This window comes from Puma concolor, chromosome B1 (genome assembly GCF_028749965.1).
Source record: "Puma concolor isolate L17-30 chromosome B1, mPumCon1.1.hap2, whole genome shotgun sequence".
NCBI lineage: Eukaryota > Metazoa > Chordata > Mammalia > Carnivora > Felidae > Puma > Puma concolor.
Window position 1 is genome coordinate 182,294,600 of NC_141670.1, and position 15,601 is coordinate 182,310,200.

Genomic DNA, 15,601 nt, shown 5'->3' on the forward strand with positions numbered 1-15,601 from the left:
CTCATTTTAATCACACACTACCAGACAGACAGCCATCAAGAGGAGTTCTGCCTTTGCTATGATTGATATTTCTCAAAAATTCTCCTCACTTATGGGCCTCTCCAGATTCTGGGTTCTTTACTCCAAATTTGCCGAAGAATAAAAGGAAACTGCTTTTGCTGAGCAAAACAAGAAAGAAGCACTTTTGGAGTGAGATGTAAATGATAACCCTAAAATTAGAGAAATTGGAAATTCTCATTTTTAGTTGGGTGCTTTTCATTCTGCAGAGGCAGCACTCTCAGACCTGTTCTGAGTTCGCCTATCCCGTTCTAGGATCATTTGAGTATGTTAGGTTTTCAACTACTCTAAACTCCAAGATTCTAGCTCCTGATATTCTCAATCTCATAGGAACCAGGAGTTTCCACAGTATGATTTCATGGAGTGTATATCACATTCTATTCTCTGGAAGTCGTTTCTTCAAATGGTTCTCGTTATGAAAGACCCCCGTACACCTACGTGGCATCATATTTAAATTTTTCAGGGACTTCATTGTAATCTCAGCAGTATCTGGCTGTCAGCAAGAAGGTGGTATAAGGGACTATAATCATTTTGCACAGAGTAAGGACAGGTCTAACAGAAAATGTCTAATTCTAGGTGATAGCTCCTGCAGAGTCGGTAAAGGGCACGTACTAATAAGGAACTGCAAAAAAGTACCAGTGACGACATACTCGTTGGAAAAAGCAAGCTCAGCAGATTCACTGCAGCTAATAGACCCATTACTGCCTCATGTCAAGCTATGAAAAATACAAAAGGACAGGAGCATCACAGTGAAAAGGATAAGAAGATGGCGACTACCATAAAAAAAAGAGATACATTGGAATACCTGAATCATGCCTCCATGTTTTTATTGGCTGAAAGTTAAGGTAACCGTGTCATCAAATCTAACATGGAGAACTAGGTGAACCATCTATCAAATCTATCACACAGAAAAGTGTGCCAAAAACCTTGTCCAGGACAATCGCTGCATTTTAATTTGCTACAGATATCACACTCTGTCACCAAATGCTTCACTCTGTTACTATCAGTCCAAAGCTCATTTCTAGTCATGCCTGTATTGTTATCACTGTCATCTGCTACTACATTCAGCCTCTAGGGCTTGGATCTTTGTTATTTAATGCTTATGCGTCTTTTCTCTTCTTACTTAGAAAATGTAAAACCAGGCAAATGAAGAGAATGATAATGCGTGAAAATATTCTATTGCTTTTAAAGGGAATTAATTGTCCACGTTCTTTCTAAAGCCTTCTGCTACCACTGGAAGACTGAGGGTCATGGTTTCTCTAGAAAACTGTGAGCTAGACCAGGAGTAATGCCAGGGCCCGGAAGCCTCTGGTAAGTTACCTTCGAGCAGGTGCTCACCGGCATGCCCCAGGGCTGCGCTCAGGAATAAAGCACCGTCCCTGTGCAACGACCACAAGAAGCACTGATGCTTAAAAGCCACGTACTTGAAATGTCTCACCGAAAATATAAATTTTTAATATAAAGAGGTGGAGGCACAACATAAGTAAACCAAGATGGATTCATAAAAATGCACACAGTATCCCCATAGGAATGCAAAATAGCTATTTAAGGCTTACAGTACCATTTATCAGCCAGGAAAATAATAACACAAACAAAAGATCAAAACACAACACCTGACCTTTTACACAGCTCACTGTTAGTCTGGGCCAGGCTGTGGCTGTTCAATGCAACAATGAGAAAATGTTTCTGGATGTGGCAGGTGACATTCCAAACTTAGCATTCACTGGCCTGTGCCGTAAAACATTTATAGCATCCAGCCCTCCGTTAGGCATGGCTTCAAATTTACTGATTATTTTGAGTAAAAATGAAATTAAATAGTAGAAGATTCCTGCAAATAAATGTAAAAGCAGGTGCTCTTTGAAAATGGATTTGCTTAGGTTGGGAGTGAGGGTGAGGGGGGGTGCACTCCCATGACCTCACTACCAAGGAGTTTAATTAATCATGCATGGAAGAGAGAGGATACTCTCGGGTTACTGGCTTGCCCCTTAAGAACTTACTCTACGTTATCACCCAGTATCTAAGATACTGATCCTTTGCTATCATCAGTTTCTATGCTGTTCTGTGATGGGGCTTAACTTGATTTATCTAACTCTTAATTTCACCGTTAATAAAAACTGAGCATCAAGGAACATAGCTCACAAGGTTCTGAATAGTGCCTCTGGGATACACATTTTATCCTTCCCACTGTTTCTATTCTGGTGACATCAGTATGCAGAAGCCATTTCAACTGAATATTCCTAGACACAATAAAACTGTACATAGAAGGATAGGTTTGGGTTTAAATTCTGGCAATTCATACATGCGGATAGCACCAGCACAGGGGAAATCCTGGGCATTCGGGAACATAGGCCATTTGTCACTGGAGATTATGAAGGAAATCCTGGAAGAAGCACAGGTGTCTCTTCCTTGAAGTCTGTGAAGACAAGTGGATCGGCAAGCAGAGGACTGTTCCCTCGCATCTATTTCAGGCTAACCCAAGTGGTGAGAAACCTTGCATAGACAGGGCTATCTATGTCCAGCATCTGACTTAGACCTTGAGAAGGCCACAGTCCTTTGCTTTATCTCAAAACCAGTTTAGCCACATTTGTATGTTCGGGATTTTGGGTCAAGCTGGAGACTCACTAAACACTATGACACAAATGTGCATGTGGAACTGAACATCGCCTTTTCCTCTGATACCTAAATTAGGCTGATCTCTTTCCTCTGCATGACATCTGTCCTTCCGGAAGCCCAGAACTGCAAGGAAAGGGATGACAGTCATTTTGTACCGGTGCTTGGCTGAGAATCAGAGAACTCACTTTTGGTGATTCCCCAGTATCTGCAGATGGAATGATAAAAACCTGGTCTTTGGAATCAGACAGACCTGAGTTTGAACCCAGGGCAGTCATTTACCAGTTCCAAGGCTGCAGGGCAAGTTATTTAACCGCATCTGTGAAATGGGTCAAACAGTGCCTGTCTTCCATTGTGACAATTCATGGAGCCTCAGCTCAAATGCCTGCTCGAGAAATGTGGATGGTCATGAGGATGTTATAATATCAAAACTTAAGCATTGGTCCGTGTTTTTTTTTAAATGAGGCACAGAAAAATATTAATGAGAGTAGAGGTGGGACCATGTGCTAAAAATGCCCTGCACAAGTCTGTAACGACCTCCCAAGTTTTCTCCACGGTTGTTCCTTTTTATAAATATTGTATTTTCTTCATGTGTCATCCCCTGTGAAACCCTGTAGTCTGCTGTGTTTTTGCCAATGTGCCAGATAATCAGCAGATCACATTTAAAACAAAATGTTCACATTTGTATTAAAATGTGTCACTCCCCCAACCTCATTTGCTCCTAAATGAACTGTATATTTGGTATTTTGGCAGTCATTTTACATAAGATGTGTTGGTGTGTTGGCTATAACCAACATAACCTCAAAACTTCTTCATTCCTTAAAAAAAAAAAAAGCTAGTGTTGTTTACTTAGCATAAGCTTCATTTTCCCACAGTAATGTGCTCAGTTCCTCATTAGAATAATATATTACTATTTTTAAATCAATTTGAATATGATTTACCATATTTTCCGTGTTGCTGTACATATGGTTCTTCATAGGCAAGTGCTGGTCAAATATACTACTCCTTGTAGAACAGGCTTTTTTTTTTAACCTTTATTGATTTTTGAGACAGAGACAGAGCATGAACAGGGAGGGCCAGAGAGAGAGAGGGAGACACAGAATCTGAAACAGGCTCCAGGCTCTGAGCTGTCAGCACAGAGCCTGATGCGGGGCTCGAACCCACAAACCGCGAGATCATGACCTGAGCTGAAGTCGGACGCTTAACCGACTGAGCCACCCAGGTGCCCCAACAGACTCTTTTCTCAAGGTTCAACGTAAACAATATGAGGAATCATTCAGATTAATATGTCACTTTTTAGATATTCCTCAAGGATCCAAAAAAAAAAAAAAAAATGCCCGAGTCAGAAGTATGAAAACAAAGATAAACTAGGGACTCATGGTCCTTCTGGGGCTTTTTATGGATGAAGACATTTCTTTCAACAAAAAACGTACTCTATTTTATTATTTCTTTTTCCACCTTGGGCCTGTTTTGAAAGTGTTCATATCATTTTTTTCTCTTGTTCTCCATTCTGTGTGATTTTATTTGCTGGTATGCCATTGCTGTTTTAATAGCAGATGTTCTCATTATCAAGCGAGCCAAAATTCTAAGTTGAAAAAAATTCAAGGGCACTATTTTAAATGTTAACTTTTCACCTGTTAGAACTCTTACCATCTTAATTGTTCTGGTGAATGCTTTTAGGAGAAGTCAAGATGCAGTTAACATATTTGGAGCACCTATAAAACATGGGGCATGCTTCGTATCTATTCTGTGCCTCCATCCAGGCTTTATTCAGAACTTGTTTACAATAAACTATCTATGGTAAGTCATCTTCAAGACAGAAAAGGCCCCATTTTCCATATTCAACCCCAACCCCTTCAAAAATCTTTAAAATAATTTTCTGGAGGATTTACTTTCCAAAAAGAGATGAGCTCTTTGGTCAACCCCGGTTATAGGAATTTATTCATCATATCTTAGTAGAGAAAAGTTTTATTTGAGCAATTCAAATTAATTTGAGCAAATTCACCAAATAAATGATTTCATAAGCAACTTTAACTTCATTATTCAAGCAACTATCACAACATAACACCCCCATCAAATTAATGGCAGGGATAGACAATCTGAAGATGAATCATTTAACATGTCCTTCGCAAAACAGCAATGGAGTCTATTTTTACTTTATCTATTCAATTTCCCCCTAACAATGTGAAATTCCTGTACAAGCACAAAGCCATCTGCACTTAATTAATCACACAATCCACCCAAACATCATCAGATCCCAAGGGAATGAAAAAGTATGTGTGTGTGTGTGTGTGTGTGTGTGTGTAGTTAAATAGAATCTTTATGTAATACATTTAAATCTGGGCATATCTAAATGATCTAGAAAAAGAAGCATGGCCCTGCCAATCAATTAAATCTCTAATTTTAGAAACAGCCAGCCAGCTATAGGGTCCCCATCACTACCTTTTACCTTCCTGATACTGATTCTGCTCCCTAGAAAACATTATATTTAAGGTCTTGGTATGTATGACGGGAAATTTCTAAAAGAGCTCATGCATTAGGAGGCATGCCTTCTCTATCTTCCTAAAGATCAAGAAATGCATCACCTTCCGAAAAAAACCACTCATTAGTGTTCTGTGTTCTGTGGGCCATAGTTCATCCAGCTCTGTCCCATCCTGTGACAACAGGAATGATGTACTCTGAAAAGTGCCCTTCCTTTTCCAGTCAGCAGATAAAAACCCAACATGGTTAGGAATAGAAATAATTACAGTAAAAATCAATAAGATTAAGTTTTACAACTATAGGTGTAGGGGAAAAAGGAGAGGCTATAAATCTCGCTGTTGCACTCTATTTTGCAATCTTTCCTGCCAGTAATTCTTTGGTTTCCAGGTGTTGTCATGTTTATTTGTTAGTCATGCTATTCCTTCAGGGTTGGTTGGTTGGTTCCCTGGGATCACTAAGCCACGGATACTGAAAAGAACATTACCCGGGAACCTGGTGTTCTAGATTCTAATTTCAACTCTCCCAGGATGAGTGGGCATATCTGAGACAGAGGCTTTAGAGACATGCCCCCTTAAATATTTATCAGTAAAGAAGTCCTGACTAGCCAGTTCTGTGGAGCAAACTGAACCTTACTATGGTTATCTGCTGATATATACCTATATATGAAATTAATTATGACAACTGAAATTGTTGGGTTCTTCTCAAAGGGAAAGAACTGCTCTCTCATTGCAGAAAGAAATCATCTGGTGTTGGAGAATTAACAACAGCCAATCTCATACTATGGAGAAAAAAAAAAAAAAAAAAAAAAAAAAGAAGCTCACGTTGTGAGTCCTAGAGCCTTCCTTCGAGTTAATCTGAAAAGTGGTGATATGGAGACTTCAAAACATTAACTAATTTTCATTTTCAGCATGACACATATTAATGAGTACCTATTCTTGCCTGGGCACTGCGAGGTATATGAAGGCTACCGCACTGAAAAAAAAACACACAAAAATTCTTAAACTCCTTGAACTTACATTCTAATGAGCGAGAGAGAAATAAGTCAAATATATTTTGTAAGTACCCTACACACACACACACACACACACACACACTCACACACACACACACACACACACACTACATATATACATACTTGTGTACATGCATACATACATTGCACACATGCATAAATATCTTTTTAACAAAGTTAAAAAGAAGAGGAGAAAAGCGGGGTGTGGGGGATCCAGTAGGAAAGTGCTACTTGGAATAGGGTGGTCAGGAGGTTCTCACTGCTCACCTGACCAGAAGGAGGAAAAATGCTGAGCTAAGTGGGAATTTGGAAGAAACACCCCAAAAGCAGAGCAAATTTAAGGATTTGGAGCGGGGAATGAAGCTGGCCTTGTCACCAGAACAGGGAAGATGTGTGGCTGAAGCTGAGTGAGAAGAATGTGGACAGAGATGTCTTACGTGGTCTTGTAGCTTTTGGTTTTAACTTGAAGTGGGATGTGTAACCACTGGGGGGCTTTAAACAGGAGGAATTTGAATCATATTTTGCAAGAATTACTCTGACTACAGTTTTAAAAATAGATTTCAGTAGGGGTCAGGGTTAGAAGCAGAGAGACTAATTAAGAGTCTTTAGACAGTCTTTGCCATGCAGAAGAGATAGCAGAAAATTAAACAAAACAATGCAATAGCATGCATGCCCCTGTATGAAAACAAAACAAAACAAAACAAAAGCTTTTTAACAAAAATCCACAGCATCCTGAAAAAAATGTAATCACCAAACAGTTAATTGAAAGGAAAAGCCAACGGGATTTTAAAAATGCAAGTTCTTTGGGGCGCCTGGGTGGTTCAGTTGGTTAAGTGTCCGATTTGGGCTCAGGTCATGATCTCATGGTTCGTGGGTTCGAGCCCCGCATTGGGCTCTGTGCTGAAAGCTCTGAGCCTAGAGCCTGCTTTGGATTCTGTATCTCCCTCTCTCTCTGCCCCTCCCGCATTCATTCCCCCCTCTTTCTGTCTCCCAAAACTAAATAAGACATTAATTTTTTTTAAATGCAAGTTCTTTAACAAATTATATAAGTCCCTAATCCTTTATTTGTCTTATATTATTCTTTTATGTATTTTTCTATATCTACTTAGTGAAATTTATAAAACAGATATATGGAGACAAAAGGAAAAATTGAAATCCAAATATTTTTTATGTATATTGCAGTCTCCTTTATGTTAGAACACACTAATAATTAAGGCCAAAAAACGAAATTTTAAATATGAAAATAATAACAACTCAGTATGCTGAAACATAAAGAAAGGATGTCAAATTATGAGCACTGTGATAAAAGTCTCAGACACTATTTTGCTTTGAGCCCTCACAAGATCCCATAAAGCAAATGGAAATGAAAAATCCAAAGCTTTGAGATGTTAGACAACCTATCCAAGCTCCCAGAGCAAGTCAATATTAGGCGTCAGTTCAGATCCAGGTGTCTAATTCTACATCTTGTTTTCTTCTCTTATACCACAGCTGCCATGGTCTTACTTGAGGATTTTTTTTTCTACAAAGTTTCTCAAAATAGAGATTGCACAGCCAAATAACCTAATATCTAAAAACGGTCCGTACTGTCAATAACTTGCCTTGATTTGGCCAATCTGTACTCTGTTGGTCTGTACATCGCATTTCTGGCAAGGGGATGCAGGAATCTAGAGCTCTGGTAACTCAGGATGAAGAGAACTCATGAGGTTCTTCTGTGTTTGGATGCAAGTAAAAAGCCTTTAATGAAAACACTGAAGAGAAACTCCAAAAATGTCTGCTTCCCCATTTTGGTGGGGGGGTGGGGGGTGGATGAATGCCTATCCATTAGTATCTTTTTTCTCTTCTCTTTACAGTAAAATCCTGATTTAAATTCACTTAATAAATCTTATCTTGAAAGGCAGGTACACATTTTTGTAAATTTTCACAGTTTGGAGAATGTTTTGTTTTCCACTACCTAAATGAAGAGATGAAAAACTGTTTCACAAACAAAGCTGAATTCCATGGTAAAAAATATGCACTTCCCACTCCCAAAATCTAAGAGAGGTGAAATAAATCTCATTCTAAAATTTTACTTCATTTTGTGGGGCGCCTGGGTGGCGCAGTCGGTTAAGCGTCCGACTTCAGCCAAGTCACGATCTCGCGGTCCGTGAGTTCGAGCCCCGCGTCAGGCTCTGGGCTGATGGCTCGGAGTCTGGAACCTGTTTCCAATTCTGTGTCTCCCTCTCTCTCTGCCCCTCCCCCGTTCATGCTCTGTCTCTCTCTGTCCCAAAAATAAATAAACGTTGAAAAAAAATAAATAAAATAAAATAAAATTTTACTTCATTTTGTAAAGAATTGCAGCATAGATTTAATTTAAAATAAGCAACGTAATTAAAGTGGAAAGTCCCTGCTTACACATTTTAAAAGGTCAGTGTCAAAACTTGACACAAGAAAATGTGTTTCAAATTGCACCTTTTAAATTTAAATTCCTCTTTAACTATTCTCTACAAAGTCAGTCACTGCAGGAGAGGAGTACTTCAGGGAATTTTAGATATTTAAAGCAAAATATGCCACTAGCAACATTATACAAAAACCCAAGAGAGATCCTGACATCATCTGAATTTCTTTAAATGTGTACAATATATCTTAAAATACATTTTAAGCCTATTTGGCAAAATTTAACTGGAAGTATTTTTTTAGTTTACTCTAAAGAAAGACAATAATTAAGAGGATAAACAAAACAACTGATTGTCTACAGAACATTGCAAATGAATAAGTAATAATCAGGACACTCATTGGATGAGTGTCCCTATGTAATTGAGAAATTGTTTAGTAATATATTAAATGAATTCATTTACATTGTTTTAATAGTTTTGCTCAAAATTCTACCTGTAGTGAGATCCTGCATACATTTCCTTGATTTTTTCATCATATTTTATATACACATGCACAGGCACATATATATACACACACACACTCTATTCCTATGTGTTTCCTATACATGTGTATGAATATATACATATACATGTATAAATATATATATATATGTATATATATACATTATGTATATAGGAAATATATAGGAATATAGAGAGTGTGTATATATGTATATAAATATACATGTATACGTATATATACATATATATACATATACATATATATATACACACACACATAATCTGTACTAACAAATAAAAATGCACACATATATTTATAGTTCTCATATAAGTTACAAGTTAGATTTATTCTCTTTATTACACTTGTGCTATTTATTTCATGCTTGAATCCTCTAAGCCCACCTAGTACAGGGATAGAGTCTTATCATATCTTTTACATTCCCATCACGCCAAACACAATACAGGAAAACAGATGCTAAATTCATGAGTCTTAATTAACACATTTGTTTTAATGAAAATTATGGAAAAAATAGACGCCAATCTACTCTTTTACCCTTACATTGGGAATTAAATGTGAGGAGCTAGTGACTTATTCCAAAAGCTAAAGAATATATTTAGTTCATAAATTTACATAAAGTTTATGTCATTTTTCAAGCCTTACACATCTCTCACAAGGAGATAGGGCCCACGTGATTTGTTTCCATATGGCTTTGTACCAGCTATTAATTACAGTGCAATGAATCCTGAACAAGAGTCAAAGGAGATCTTTAATAAAAAGAGGCTTCCTCATATAAAAAGAAAATCAAGTAGGTAAAGGAAATAATTTTTGTAGGCCAGAACAAGGTAAAAGTACAACTAATAATGATGTTCAGAGAAGAAAGGATGAATAAAACAGAGTGAATACTGTATTTCATACAGTTTCAAAGCAATTCATCGAAGAGTCCAATAAACTAAAGGAAATCATAACTAAGTGAGTCAACAATTGATATGATGAATGAAATTTTTACTGTGAATTTTGTATGAAATTAAATCTTACAGAAAAATTTGGAAAAGCCTAGTGAAAAAACTTTTCAAAGTATATTTCAAATGGCATCTGCTGTCCTCTTTTATATATAAATGTGTATGTGTTACATATTTAATATATGTAAATATAATATAAATATGTTCTATATGTAATATGTGTAGTAATAAATAATAAATATATTATAGATATACATGTAAATATAGGTATATGAGTTTGAAAAATTTACCCGATTCATTAAAACGAAATGTAAGCAAGGTGAAATTGACTTCATGACGGTACACGTGAGTTCAGTGTCTCTTCTCTACCCTCTAGGATGGATGCTAGTCATATCGTACTTTTCCACTGTGTTCCTAGTTCCTCTATAAACTCCCTGAAGACAGGGACAGCACCTCATACAGCCCTCCACTCGCTGTCCTTAGCATACTTTCTCTTAAAGATTTTTTTTTTTTTTTTTTTTTATTTTTTAATTTTTTTTTTTTTTTTTTCAATGTTTATTTATTTTTGGGACAGAGAGAGACAGAGCATGAACGGGGGAGGGGCAGAGAGAGAGGGAGACACAGAATCGGAAACAGGCTCCAGGCTCCGAGCCATCAGCCCAGAGCCTGACGCGGGGCTCGAACTCACGGACCGCGAGATCGTGACCTGGCTGAAGTCGGACGCTTAACCGACTGCGCCACCCAGGCGCCCCTCTTAAAGATTTTTTAACGTTTATTATTTTTGAGAGAGAGACACAGGGTGAGAGGGGGAGGGGAAGAGAGGGAGACACAGAATCCGAAGCAGGCTCCAGGCTCTGAGCTGTCAGCACAGAGCCCCATGCAGGGCTTGAACCCAGGAACTGTGAGATCATGACCTGAGCCGAAGTCTGCTGCTTAACCGACTGAGCCACCCAGCGCCCCTAAGCATATTTTCTTGAGTGACCAAGTGACGTTTATTTGGAGAGATCCAAAGACTGATGGAATTCTTGCAAACTTACTCGGTAAGTAACATTCCAAAACGAATAGTTCACTTTTTACTCATGCCTTGGTCTGCCTCCCTTTTAAAAATTTCAGAGTTGCAAATAAATATGCAACAACTGAAAAAAAAATATTTTAAGAACTGGATTTTTCTCCATATTTAAAAACATCATTTCAATAGCTGACAGTCCAACTAATTTTTCACAGGAGAGGTTAGTATCCCTTATGTTTGAAGATGATGCCATCACCTACCAGAAAGATGGCACAGCCTTTTTTTGCCTCTCCTACATGTTCAGGATGACAGATCAGTAAAAGTGTTATTCAGGATAGAGCTAGACTATGGTATTCTGATTGAGTTACCTCATCTTAGATGTGTTAACCACCAGAAACCCAATATATCTTCATAATGCTTAGAATTATATTTCCTTCATTTTCTAATTAAAGGCCTGATTATATTTATGACAGTTAGAGAATTTAATATGTGCATGTTTACTTAGTTGAAAAATTAAATTCAGCAGCTCACCTACTATTCACTACCGCTTTTATAATAAGAAGAAAAATGTAAGTAGCCTTAATGTTATTGTCTCAAAATAAATTAGATGAGTAATGTTTTCCCTTCATTATATGAGAGGGGAAAGAAAAGAGAGTACTGAGAAACAGTTTTAGAAAATAAAGGGAGGGGTGCCTGGGTGTTAAGTCGGTTAAGCGGCCAATTCTTGCTTTCGGCTCGGGCAATAATCTCACCGACTCATGAGTTCAAGCCCTGTGTCGGGCTCTGGGCTTAGATTCTCTCTCTGCCCCTCCTTGCCTTCTCAAAATAAATAAATAAAACTTAAAAAAGGCGGGGGGGGGGGGTATACCCTTCAAGGAAGTGATTAAAGCTAGAACAGAATAAAAATGATAGTATATGCTAGACTGAAATTTTACTTTATGCTCTAAAATTTTGAAAATAGTTTAACAGAATTCACCAGTATGAACTATAATACGACTCACTTATCCAGTTTGGATTTTGAATTTGTCCTAAAAAGAAATTTTATTGACTTATTAGCAAACATTTGTATACAATGTACAGAAGCATTCATATTTTGACTAGAGTATTCAAGTAATCCTAAGTGAATTTCTGAGGGAAAAATGATTCCATTATTTTAAATGTAATTTTGAGATGTTATATTGTTGGCAATATTTCCAAAATGTATAGAAAGAATAATAAAACAAAAGGGCTTGAAGACAGTCTCCAAACCATACTGTCACCCACCCTACTCCCAAAGAGATGTCACATACCAGAAAATGGAGAATTTTACAATCCTAGATGTTTAAAACAGTTGTATTTGTTAAACCGTCTAGTTGTAAAGCTTTAATGCTTAGGAATCTTAGATTCAAGAGCAGGTGTCCCATTCTCCATTCTTGAAATAAGCATATATGTCCTCGTATGTCACTTGTCCTTTGCATATACTTACCTCTGTCCCCTGAACTGAAAACTTTAAATTTGGGGACCATGATTTGTGCACCTCTGAATTCTCTCACTCCACGTGCACTAGTCTGGGCCTTGGCTTTGTCTAATATTTCTCCTGTCCTCTACCTAGTGAAATGGTGCTGTTATTTCAAGGCCCGTTTCAGGTGCTCTGGATCATCTCCTGACGGCCTTCTGACTTCCACTTGCTTCCACAGAGAGCCACAGTGTGACTTTCATGGACCCTACGTTCTTTTGCCTTTGTGTAGCACTTTCATTAGAAAATCTTACAAATTATATGTTATGACCCTTGGAAAAAGATGAAGACATTAATATTACACACTAAAACATTTTATTTGACCTAAAAGGTCCTTGTTGCATCTGATTTTAAAAGAAGTTAAGACTTTGTCATTGGTTCCTAAGAGTATTTTGGGGCCAAAGTATTGTACCTACCATGCCCAAGGAAAGACAAATCTACCTTAGTGCCCCCCATAGTGCTCCAATGCCAGAGTTAAAGATTTTATACCTACTTATTCCCCAAAGCACTTTGTTAATACTCAGCTCAGTGCAAAAGCAGCCCCGAAGAAATGTTTGTTGAGTGTCGCTGATCAAGATTTCGCCTTTCCTTAGTAAGTAATTGATTATGTTTTACCTCTCTAAAACTTGTGATTTCTTTCAAAGAATGAGGCAAGGTCTTATGCACTTTTGTATATCCACGGACTCATAAATGCCTTGGTATATAGTAAATATCTGTTGATTCAAACTGAATGAAATTGGTGCTTATCTTTGCCAACTCATACTAGATGCTACTGACGGTCAGTGTGAAACATTTTTTCATGGAGAGGGGAGAGCATCCTGCCCAAAGAGAGAAATGCGTGAAGCTTCATTCAAATATTTGTCATTCAAATATATTCAGCTGTCCCAACCTCAGGTTTGATGCTCGGAATGGCCAAATCACTGGAAATTAACCCTAGTTGTAACCCATTACCAAGAATCACCATTGGATTTTATGAGTCGTGTCCTTATATTATCACAGTGCCTTTACCTTGACTGCTATGGGTTGGCCACAAGTCTCAGAATGAAAATCAAAAAATAAATGAGAAAATGAGCAGTTGTCTTAAAAATTATAATTTACAAAGGCTTGCACCAATTATTTATTACACATTTATTTATTCATTATACCAATACAATTCCTTGTTATATTTTATTTCTAATGAGTATAAAAGTACAAAAATAAAGAACTTGTATGTAAGATATTATAGTAAAAACAGATCCAGTTAATTATTAGCTATTTAATATTGTCCTATCTCTACTTCTACATTAAAATAAACTACCTACATAAACTATTTGTATACTCATCCATTCAACTGACATGTAAGAAATGTTTCTTACAGATATTGTACCAGATACGAAGAACTATATGTTACCAAAGACCTCAGTCTAGTGAGACAAACAGTCCATTATATTACATTTAGATAAGTATTAAGAGAAGTAAACATTTGTGCCAGAAAAACACATGAGGGCTCCTAACTGATTCAGGTTGCAAGTGAGGAACTTGAGATTTCTGTTAATAAAATCATGAAAAGAGAACTAAAAAAGCCACATATAAAATAGAAAAAAAAATTAAGTCACCTATAATCCTATCATACACGCTTGAGCTACATGTTGAAGAACAGTGACAATGTAGCTGGAAGAAGAAGAGAATTTGCATTTGAGGCAGGCAAAAGGCAAACAAGGGTGAGATAGCATCACAAAATCAGAAAAGGTGCTAGAACGCTGGGGCCAGGGGAAAGGGATGTGTCATATATGATGTGAGTCCAGCCCTCCTCTCTGCCTCTATGGAGGGAGCAGGGGTGGAGGGGGGATCAAAGGCAGACGGCGAAAGCAGGAGAACACCCCATACAACAGGAGGGGTGAAGTTAGCGAATACTCACACACCTCCAAGGGGCCAAAGGCCAGAATGAAGCAGAGCTGAAGAAATTCTACTACTAGTCTCCCTCCTCAGTGATAAGATGTTTCAGTCCAAGTGGACGATGACGATTGTTCTATTTCAGAAGCCTGCGTGTACTATCTCTGCCTCCTGCAAGGGACCGACTTTGACCAAACATGTTCACAGTTTTCATTCCTTCAGTTCCTCGTACCAGCACTAAAGACCAGCAGGGAGGTCATTTCCGGGCGGCACCTGGAACCAAGTGGCCCACAGCCTGAAGAGCAGACTGCCTGAGCGTCATGGCGACTCCTGCGACACATACCTCACCCGTGACTCTCCCTCGGTGAGAAAGACACATCGCAGTGGTAGGAAACACAAAGAAACGGATAGAAGTAACAACCACCGCTGCATTTCAACAAGGAAGGATACCTCCTACTCCATTCTCTGCCGCTCCTCCTTCAGGGGCAACGATCCTGCCTCCCCCCAGTCTCCAGGTCCTCCTCACCCTGGTATGATGCGAGCACCCCATAAGGGTGCCATGATGCCATGATGCCAATGATGGGCCCTCTTCTTCCTGGGATGATGCCAGTGAGACCTGCTGTTGGAATGAGGCTGCCTATGGGAGGCCGCATGCCAATGAGGCCTGGGCCCCCGTTGATGAGACTTCCTGCTTGTTCCCATTATGGTTCCCACTTGGCCAGGAATGACTCAACCAATAGATAAGGAGACACAAGAATCTCTTTATACCCATTTTATCTTACTTGGTCTACTTCAATAGGAGATCATGGTGCTGTGACTTCGGTTGTTTTGTAACAGCATGACAAGGAAGACTGGCTGCCCCTTCCTATCAAATAGGGAATCATTTCTGCAGAGGAGTTAGTAGGACACACACGCACACACATACACACACACACAAGCACACACACAAAAGCAATTCTCATTTTTATTGTGAAATGTGAAAATAAAATTGTCAATTGTTTTAGTTAAAAAATAAAAATAAATGAAGGCGAGCAGAGAAATGGCTCCCACTTGACCACCACAAAAACGAAGTCTCAGAGAAGTGCAGAGTTTCCCTCCAGGTCAGAGTTACAAACTAACAGGATCAGAACTAGCATTTCTGTCCCCCTCTTTTCAGTGGAGTTTTCAAGGCCTATGAGTTCTACAGTGGAAAACACAGAGAATTAGGGGCTGGAGGGTAGCTGATACTGCTA

The 15,601-nt window shown here is 38.4% G+C and overlaps 1 protein-coding gene and 1 pseudogene across 9 annotated transcripts in view; one reads left to right on the forward strand and one right to left on the reverse strand.

Moving 5' to 3' along the window:
- Nucleotides 1–15,168, forward strand: part of LOC112859094 (uncharacterized) — a 46,212-nt pseudogene extending 31,044 nt beyond the window's left edge.
- PCDH7 (protocadherin 7) overlaps nucleotides 1–15,601 on the reverse strand; it is a 424,848-nt gene that overhangs the window by 327,076 nt on the left and 82,171 nt on the right. The window lies entirely within an intron of this gene.